The following is an 8,173-nucleotide window of genomic DNA, read 5'->3' on the forward strand; positions in this document are numbered from 1 at the left end:
AGGCTACGTTGATTCATCATAGATTCTTTAGGTTAGGTGTCCCAAACCTTCAATTAAGTCCTCTAAACTCATTTCGTGGTATGTTTATGTAGGAATAATTCGAGTCGTACTTATATTTTGCGATGTTTTGAACGAGTATGGTGGGCATTAATGTTGTTGAATGTAAATTCGTGTAGCACTACTGTAAAAAAGTTTGTATAAACATGTATACTGTATATGTATATATATAATTATATATATATATATATATATATATATATATATATATATATATATATATATATATATATGTGTGTGTGTGTGTGTGTGTGTGTGTTACGATGACCGTTTATATTACCGAATTCTTATGAATTTTTGGATATACTTTACACTACAAAGCCCATGATTCCGAATGAAGAAATCGTAAAGTTAAGAGGTCAGTGTGGCTATTACAGACATATCTGGCAAAAAGTGACCCGTAGACTCTCTCTCTCTCTCTCTCTCTCTCTCTCTCTCTCTCTCTCTCTCTCTCTCTCTCTATATATATATATATATATATATATATATATATATATATATATATATATATATATATATATATATATATATATATATAGTATATATTGTATATAGGGGCTAAATAAGCTATTTCGTGTTTTTTCCTCGTATTTTAGTGTCTTTCATACAGAGGCCAATGGAACACGGCTTGAAAGGGCTGAGAGCAAAAAAAGCCAATAAATCTGAAGTGACGCAGTCGGAAGGGACTGTTAGGACCGCCTCTCAGATGGGGAAGGTTATGGATAGTGAGGGAAACAGTTGCTGTCTCACTAACTGAAAATTAAAGGTGTCTGTTTCACTTAATTCAGGAGTTAAACTATTGTGCTAGCTTTCTGTCCTTCTGCACTTTTTTCTGTCCGCACTTTTTCTGTCCGCACTTTTTCTGTCCGCCCTCAGATCTTAAAAACTACTGAGGCTAGAGGCCCACAAATTGATCATCCACCCTCCAATCATCAAACATAACAGATTGCAGCCCTCTAGCCTCGGTAGTTATTTTATTTAAGGTTAAATTTAGCCATAATCGTGCCTCTGGCAACGATATAGGACAGGCCACCACCGAGCCTTGGTTAAAGTTTCATGGACCCGGCTCATACCGAGACCACCGAAAGATAGATCCCTTTTCAGTGGCCTTAATTATACGCTGTAGCGACTGTAGAGAAAACTCGATTGTGCCGAAGAAACTTAGGCGCAATTTTACCATTTTTTTCATACATTGTTTACTTAAACTTAACAGTCGTTTATATGAGTGTTTGAATTACCGGTATTCTCCGTCCTCAAGCTTCGATTAATTGCGATAGTTTGTGAGAACTTCGAACTTGACAACATGATTGGACTACTGTAGAGGAACGAACGTTTCACAGTAGATTCTGCCACTCCCCCCCCCCACCTCATCTAACGATGATTACAAATGTGGAAAAAATCCACAAACCATTGAACTGATTGCTTTGAATTTTTCCTTCAATGCGATTCGAGTTGGTTTCCGATGTAATGGCTTAGGCGATTAATACCTGTTCAACAGTTTATTTTTATCATTTCCATTTCAAATTTTCCTACGTATATTCACCAATGACTTCGTGTTATTGCATTTAGATATAAGACTCCGTAGTGGCAAGCATATTCATAAAGTTTGAAGAATTCGAGAAGTTTAGAGGGTTTCGTGGTTATAACAATTACACACGTGCTTGGTAAAATGTGACCAGTAGGTTCTGTAAGTATATTTTAATCTAAGAAGCAGTGAAAACGGTTGTGGAATTCAACAGGTATATATATGCATGTAAGAAGGACGATTGACGTTTATCCTTCTCATGGTCAGGCCGGCAACGTGACCTCGTTCTGATACCTAGAACGGAGGTTTGAATCCTGCTACAGGGCATCCGACTTACTTCGTATTTCTTGCACTTGGATCTAAGGCTTTGGTAGTGACAAGCGTAACCAAAAATTTTGAAGAATTCGAGAAGTTTAAGAGGGCATTGTGGTTGTTACAATTATACAAGTATCTGGTAAAAAGTGACCAGTAGATTACACACACACACACACACACACACACACACACACACACACACACACACACACACATATATATATATATATATATATATATATATATATATATATATATGTATATATATATATATATATATATATATATATATATATATATATATATATATATATATATATATATATATATATATATATATGCACATACTCACTGCATATGAGTTTACGCTTATGAGAAGATGAGAATGCTGAACAAATACAGTTTTTAGAGCTTATAATCGTACAATAACCCAAAGCTAATATGCTGCATTAAATTGTTTAGGTAATTTTTTTCTCATCTCAAATTTCAGTATTCTCCTTGAATGGACTAAAATATTTTCATGTATGTTCCTCATTCAGTGTAAGAAATAATGTTTATAATTTTGTACGCCCACCGAGACTGCAGCCTTAATTGCCTCCCTAGAAGTTTGTAAATTGTCACTCAAGAGCCACACAGCAGACATCAGGAGCACAGGTGTTTCTGTTAAGCGCTTCCTCTATCGCAAAATCAAAGTAAATGAACTCATTTTTATTTACAGGCACAGAATTATAAATTGCTTTCTGTTAGGTTGAAAACAGGCACTATTGTTTTGCACGCATAAAACAAATAATAATACTTACCTTGAGATGACAAATATCCTTGGTTGATTTTTTTCGGCTAAATATTGGTAAAAAATTACTACAGTAATTAAGAAAAATGGTGTAGCTTCTGTTGTACTTCACTGTTATGTAATTAGTCGTGAAAAGACTTTTTGGTGGTGAAGTTGTTACTGCAGACGAACGTGAAACGTTGAAGTACAAGGGGAGCAGTCATTCAGTGCAACATCCTGGGAATTGTTGGCCTCAATCTGAGAATGCAATTGTAAACATGTCCAAGTGAAGAACGTTCGCAGTCGGAAATGCTCTTCAAATGTTCTCGGAAAATTTTGTCTTGGTCATTACATGTGAGTGGTTTGTTTGTGCGCATGTGAATGATTACTATTTGAAAGGAAAATTGTTGTGCCATCAGTGCGACTCACGCGTTGCGTTGTAAGCATTACTTGAGGATCTTTGCAGCGTCCTTTCTGCCCGTAGCTGCAACGCCTTTCATTCCTTTTAATGTATCTCCTTTCATATTATCTTCCATCTTACTTTCCAACCTCGCCTAACAACAGGGCAACTGCGAGGTTTTCCTCCTGGTTCACCTTTAAAACCTCCTTTACTCTCAAATTCCTTTTTAGCGCCGAATGACCTCATATGCCCCAGTTCTTGGATCTTGGCCTAAATTTTATATTCCAGTTCCAATGCTGAAGATAATGGCATATATTAACAGTACACCAATCCCTTGGACTTTTCTTCATTGAGTTGCCTTGTGTATCCTTGCCATCAAATATGACGGTAATATAAGAGGGTTGAGACGACGAGCCTTCCCCAGTGGATGTTACGTACCACCCCAAAGCTCCGGCAAACTATATATTTTTCTGCGTACTTACATCGGAGCCATATATGAGAGGCTGGCAGCAGGGTGGACGTTGGTTGAGACGTCGAGGGTCATGCAACCGAAAATGAAGTTTGGTCACTGCAAGAACCTGTGTTCTTCAGGGTTGACAAATCCGCCCTTTCATCACAAAGGTTGTTATATGCTTTACGAAATACAGAGGAACTTAGGGAGTTCTTTATTTTGGAGGTGAATGTTAACTTGGAACTTAGGAAGTCAAGTTGGTTGATCCTCGAATTCGCTATTCGCACAGTGTACTGGATTTTTATTTGGACGCAGGGGCTGCTTTAATTTCAAACTGTTTAATGAGCAACGCTTAAAATGTCAAGTACGTTAACTAATGTATAATAGTTTTCAGTTGAGCTTTGGAATTTCCTTCGTGGATTCGTTTTCCCTATTTATTTCATCATTCAGGAGGAAGAGTTAAGTATACCTTAGTTTAACCAGACCACTGAGCTGATTAACAGCTCTCCTAGGGCTGGCCCGAAGGATTAGACTTATTTTACGTGGCCAAGACCCAAGTGGTTACCTAGCGACGGGACCTACAACTTATTGTGGAATCCGAACCCATTATACCGAGAAATGAATTTCTATCACCAGAAATAAATTCCTCTAATTCTTCATCGGCTGGCCGGAGACTCGAACACGGGCCCAGCAGAGTGCTAGCCGGGAACTATACCGACCCGCCCAACGAGGAACTCATTCAAGAGGAGAGTCTATGGCTTCATTCTAGGTGAAGGTTCACTCCTCTACCATCTATGGGTTTCTTCATCGTTAAGACGCTCTCGGTTCCGTTTCCTTCATTAATACATAATATTCATATGGAAGTATGTATAGGATGTATTAACAGATCAACTGCTATAAGCTGTCGTCACAAAAGCACTGTTTGCCTTCCCCGGGACATGAATTAATATTCCCCACTGGCCCTTGGCAAGATAAGGTTAATAGCTTGACAAGTCTTATCGGCTTGGACAAAAAAAAAAAAAAGTCTAGTTAGCTAAAAGATTTTTGTTCGTTACGTCAAACCTATTTTAATACTGTTGGTAGGATTGGATTTTCATCAGCAGCAACACGTCAGCGTTGTATGTGGGGATTTGGATCAGAAAAATGTCGTCACACTAATTAGTTATGATTGTTGTATTTTGTAATCCAATTTCGAACACATTGTTGCTTTTGATGGTGCTCGTGAGTCCATATGTAAGAACATGTATGTTCGTGTCAGTGTGTTAGTTTGCTTCTTAACTCTCTCTCTCTCTCTCTCTCTCTCTCTCTCTCTCTCTCTCTCTCTCTCTCTCTCTCTCTCTCTCTCTTGGGGGAGGATTAGGATGCAAAATCTTTTGTCGTTTCATGTACCTCCTGGTATTATTCTGTCTTTATATTGAAGATCCAAAATATTCAGTTCTAAAAGTCTCTCAGAATTTATAAATTCATGGTTTCGTTGAATTTAGATTTTTCTGAGTTATAAAGATAAAGGATATAATAAACTTCATGTGTGATATTCATTTCTTTGTCAAAGACTTGACGGGAATGGTCATAGCTAACAGTGAATTAGAGATTAAAATAGTGACAGAATAATGTTTCGAAATTATACTCGAAAGAAGAATTTAGTGGTTAGGTTTATAGGTCGCTAATGAAAGCAGATGCAAGGGGCAGGTCATTGCCCTTGTGCATAGTGTTCGTTTTGATCTACAATAATGTTATAAAAGTCAGTAGGTTTTCTAGTTGAGTCTTTGATGTGTAATATTCGCACACATAATATATATATATATAAAATTATATTTATATATATGTAAATATAATTATATATATATATATATATATATATATATATATATATATATATATATATATATATATATATATATATATATGCATATGTTGAGAGAGAGTGAGAGAGAAATGAAGAGGTTATCAAGAACGCCACATCACTCAGAGAACCGTAATTGATCCAAGTAGGGATAGGGGTGGGTGAGCGATGATTAAAAATTACTTTTGACCCAAAACATAGATTAGAAACTTCTTAGTTGTGTGTAGAGGGTCGTTGCCATATATATATATATATATATATATATATATATATATATATATATATATATATATATATATATATATATATATCTATTTGTATAATTTTTAAAGGCCCTAAAAGACACTAAAACATTTTTGAACCACTATATTTCGGCCACTACACATCGGCTGTATTAAAATTTTTGCCCTTTTTATAGGCCTTAAGGAAAATAAAACTACTAAATTACAAAGCGGCTACACATGGATAGCATATATATATATGTATATATATAACGAATATTTGTGTATTATATATATATATATATATATATATATATATAAATGTATTTGTATTATATATACTGTATGAACATATAAATATAATACGTATATATATAATATTATATATATATATATATATATATATATATATATATATATATATATATATATATATATAATATATATATATATATATATATATATATATATACAGAGAGAGAGAGAGCTCTTTGTTAGTTCATGGAACACACACACACACATGTATATCTATAGAGAGAGAGAGAGAGAGCTCTTTGTTAGTTCATGAAACTTATACAACAAAAGAAAAAAACATCCGGTATGATAAAGCGCTAGGAATGTGCAGCTACGTCTGGTGCCCTTATCTGCTGTAAGTTTAGGCGTTTTGAAACTGTAGATAGGAGAAGGATGCAAAGGCCTCAGCAGAAGGAAATAGATAATAATTTCTCTCTCTCTCTCTCTCTCTCTCTCTCTCTCTCTCTCTCTCTCTCTCTCTGTGCGGGCGTGTCTTTGCGCGCGTGGGATCATGAATATAGTGTTTCGACTAGTTATTTCAGAAATACCTTGATGCCCTTATAACATAGATTATAAGCTTTTATTTTACTGTGTGGTAAAGTTGGGTATTTTACTCTCTGCTATTTATATCCAAGCAGTGTTTGCTTCATTGTTTCACGCCTTGTGTGTCAGTGTTATCTACGTAGGTATCTGAATATTTGATAGTAAGGAGTGCTTATACCTGATAGCACTTATCTGTCTATGTATGTGTGTTCGTGGAGCTTCATCATAATGAATAAAAGAACTTCTCTTTGGACGCAAAACTGCAAAACGTGAATCACTGTTTTGTTCAATTTCCATTGAGTACTTTTTTTCCTACTCTAAGTACGTTCATTGCTTCCTGTTGGAAATGTGACGTCACAGTCTAACTACTCTGACAGTTACTAGTTGGTAGGAAATGGGAAAACAGAGCGATTGGAGAGAACACGTGAAAAAAATTCCCCGGGGTTTGCGATGAGATACCCTTGCAGTGAACAACCATGTACTTTACGCATAACCTCACGATTTCCTGATATTTTTTGTAACCTTTCCAATGAAATTCGTTCGAAAATCCGAATAGGAAATAAAAAAAATATTCAGTTCTTGTTCTGCACTGATTTTCAGCTTCACTGGAATCTTTTTTTTTTATGTAAATCAAGACTTGAGCGTCCTTTGTATGGTGTTTTTATTTCTGTTCATCTGGTGAATGTGGTTAGTAGATTCCATATAATGTTTTGCGTACTGAGTGAAATTTTAAATCTGTTTTTTATTATTATATCTTATCGGAGAAACACTGCAACAGTCTTACAATTCTCCACAGACTGGATAAGGTAGGAGTCACATGAAGTACGGCTTATGTAAAGGACTAGGAATAGCCTAATTGAGTAGGCATAATGTAGAGGGCACTGGAGGCAGCATTACAGCCTTAACCGTGTAAGCACCCCTAATGTAATATTAATTACTGGAATCACAGGTGTTGGACACACATCACAAAGGTCTTGTACGTATATTCCTTTTCTTTGTGTAACAACAGCAGTTTGCGTGGAGTGAAATCCACGCTTAGACTCGGCGTTTTGTGTAACAACAGCAGTCTGCGTGGAGTGAAACCCACGCTTAGACTCTGCGTTTTCCAGCCCGAGGTCCTCATCACTACACCGCTGGCCCCTTGTTATGTGTAAAGAAGTAGTAACCTAATTTGTTCTGAACTTCAGAAGAGTACTTAACGTACTTACGGTTGGGCTTTGGGACCCTGCCGTCAGGACATATCTCTGATATCGCCGTCATTTAATGGCGGTGTTTTGGGTACTCTAGTCATTATCAAAATAGCTGTTTCCGACAACAGAATCTCATTCATCTTTGTCTGCGCTTTGGCCAATATGATCCCAGCCACGCAGTCTTGAAAGTTACGCATTCTCATTAGCACTTTAAGGTATGCAACATTATTCTCTTCACTGTCAGTATTCAGGCCCTGAAAGGTGTGAAGGTAAGTCGTACCAAATTTCTTTATCTCAACGAGCCATTCCCAATCGTCCTGTAACCACAATAGCCATTGAGCTGCTTAGGAAGACTTGTATCTAGCTAACAATTATCCCTGAGAGTGTTGTCACGTTCAAACAAAATTTTCATTTTGATTTATAGAAACAGCTTTTAAGATACTGCTTTCAGTTGCTGCGTTATCGAACAATGTTTTTTTTATTTGTATTTACATGCTTGTTCATTTGCTTGATTTTTGTTTTCTTTTTGTAGTTGGCTTTTCACATATTGGCATTGTTTCATTGC

This window comes from Macrobrachium rosenbergii, chromosome 7 (assembly GCF_040412425.1).
Source record: "Macrobrachium rosenbergii isolate ZJJX-2024 chromosome 7, ASM4041242v1, whole genome shotgun sequence".
NCBI classification, from domain to species: Eukaryota; Metazoa; Arthropoda; class Malacostraca; order Decapoda; family Palaemonidae; genus Macrobrachium; species Macrobrachium rosenbergii.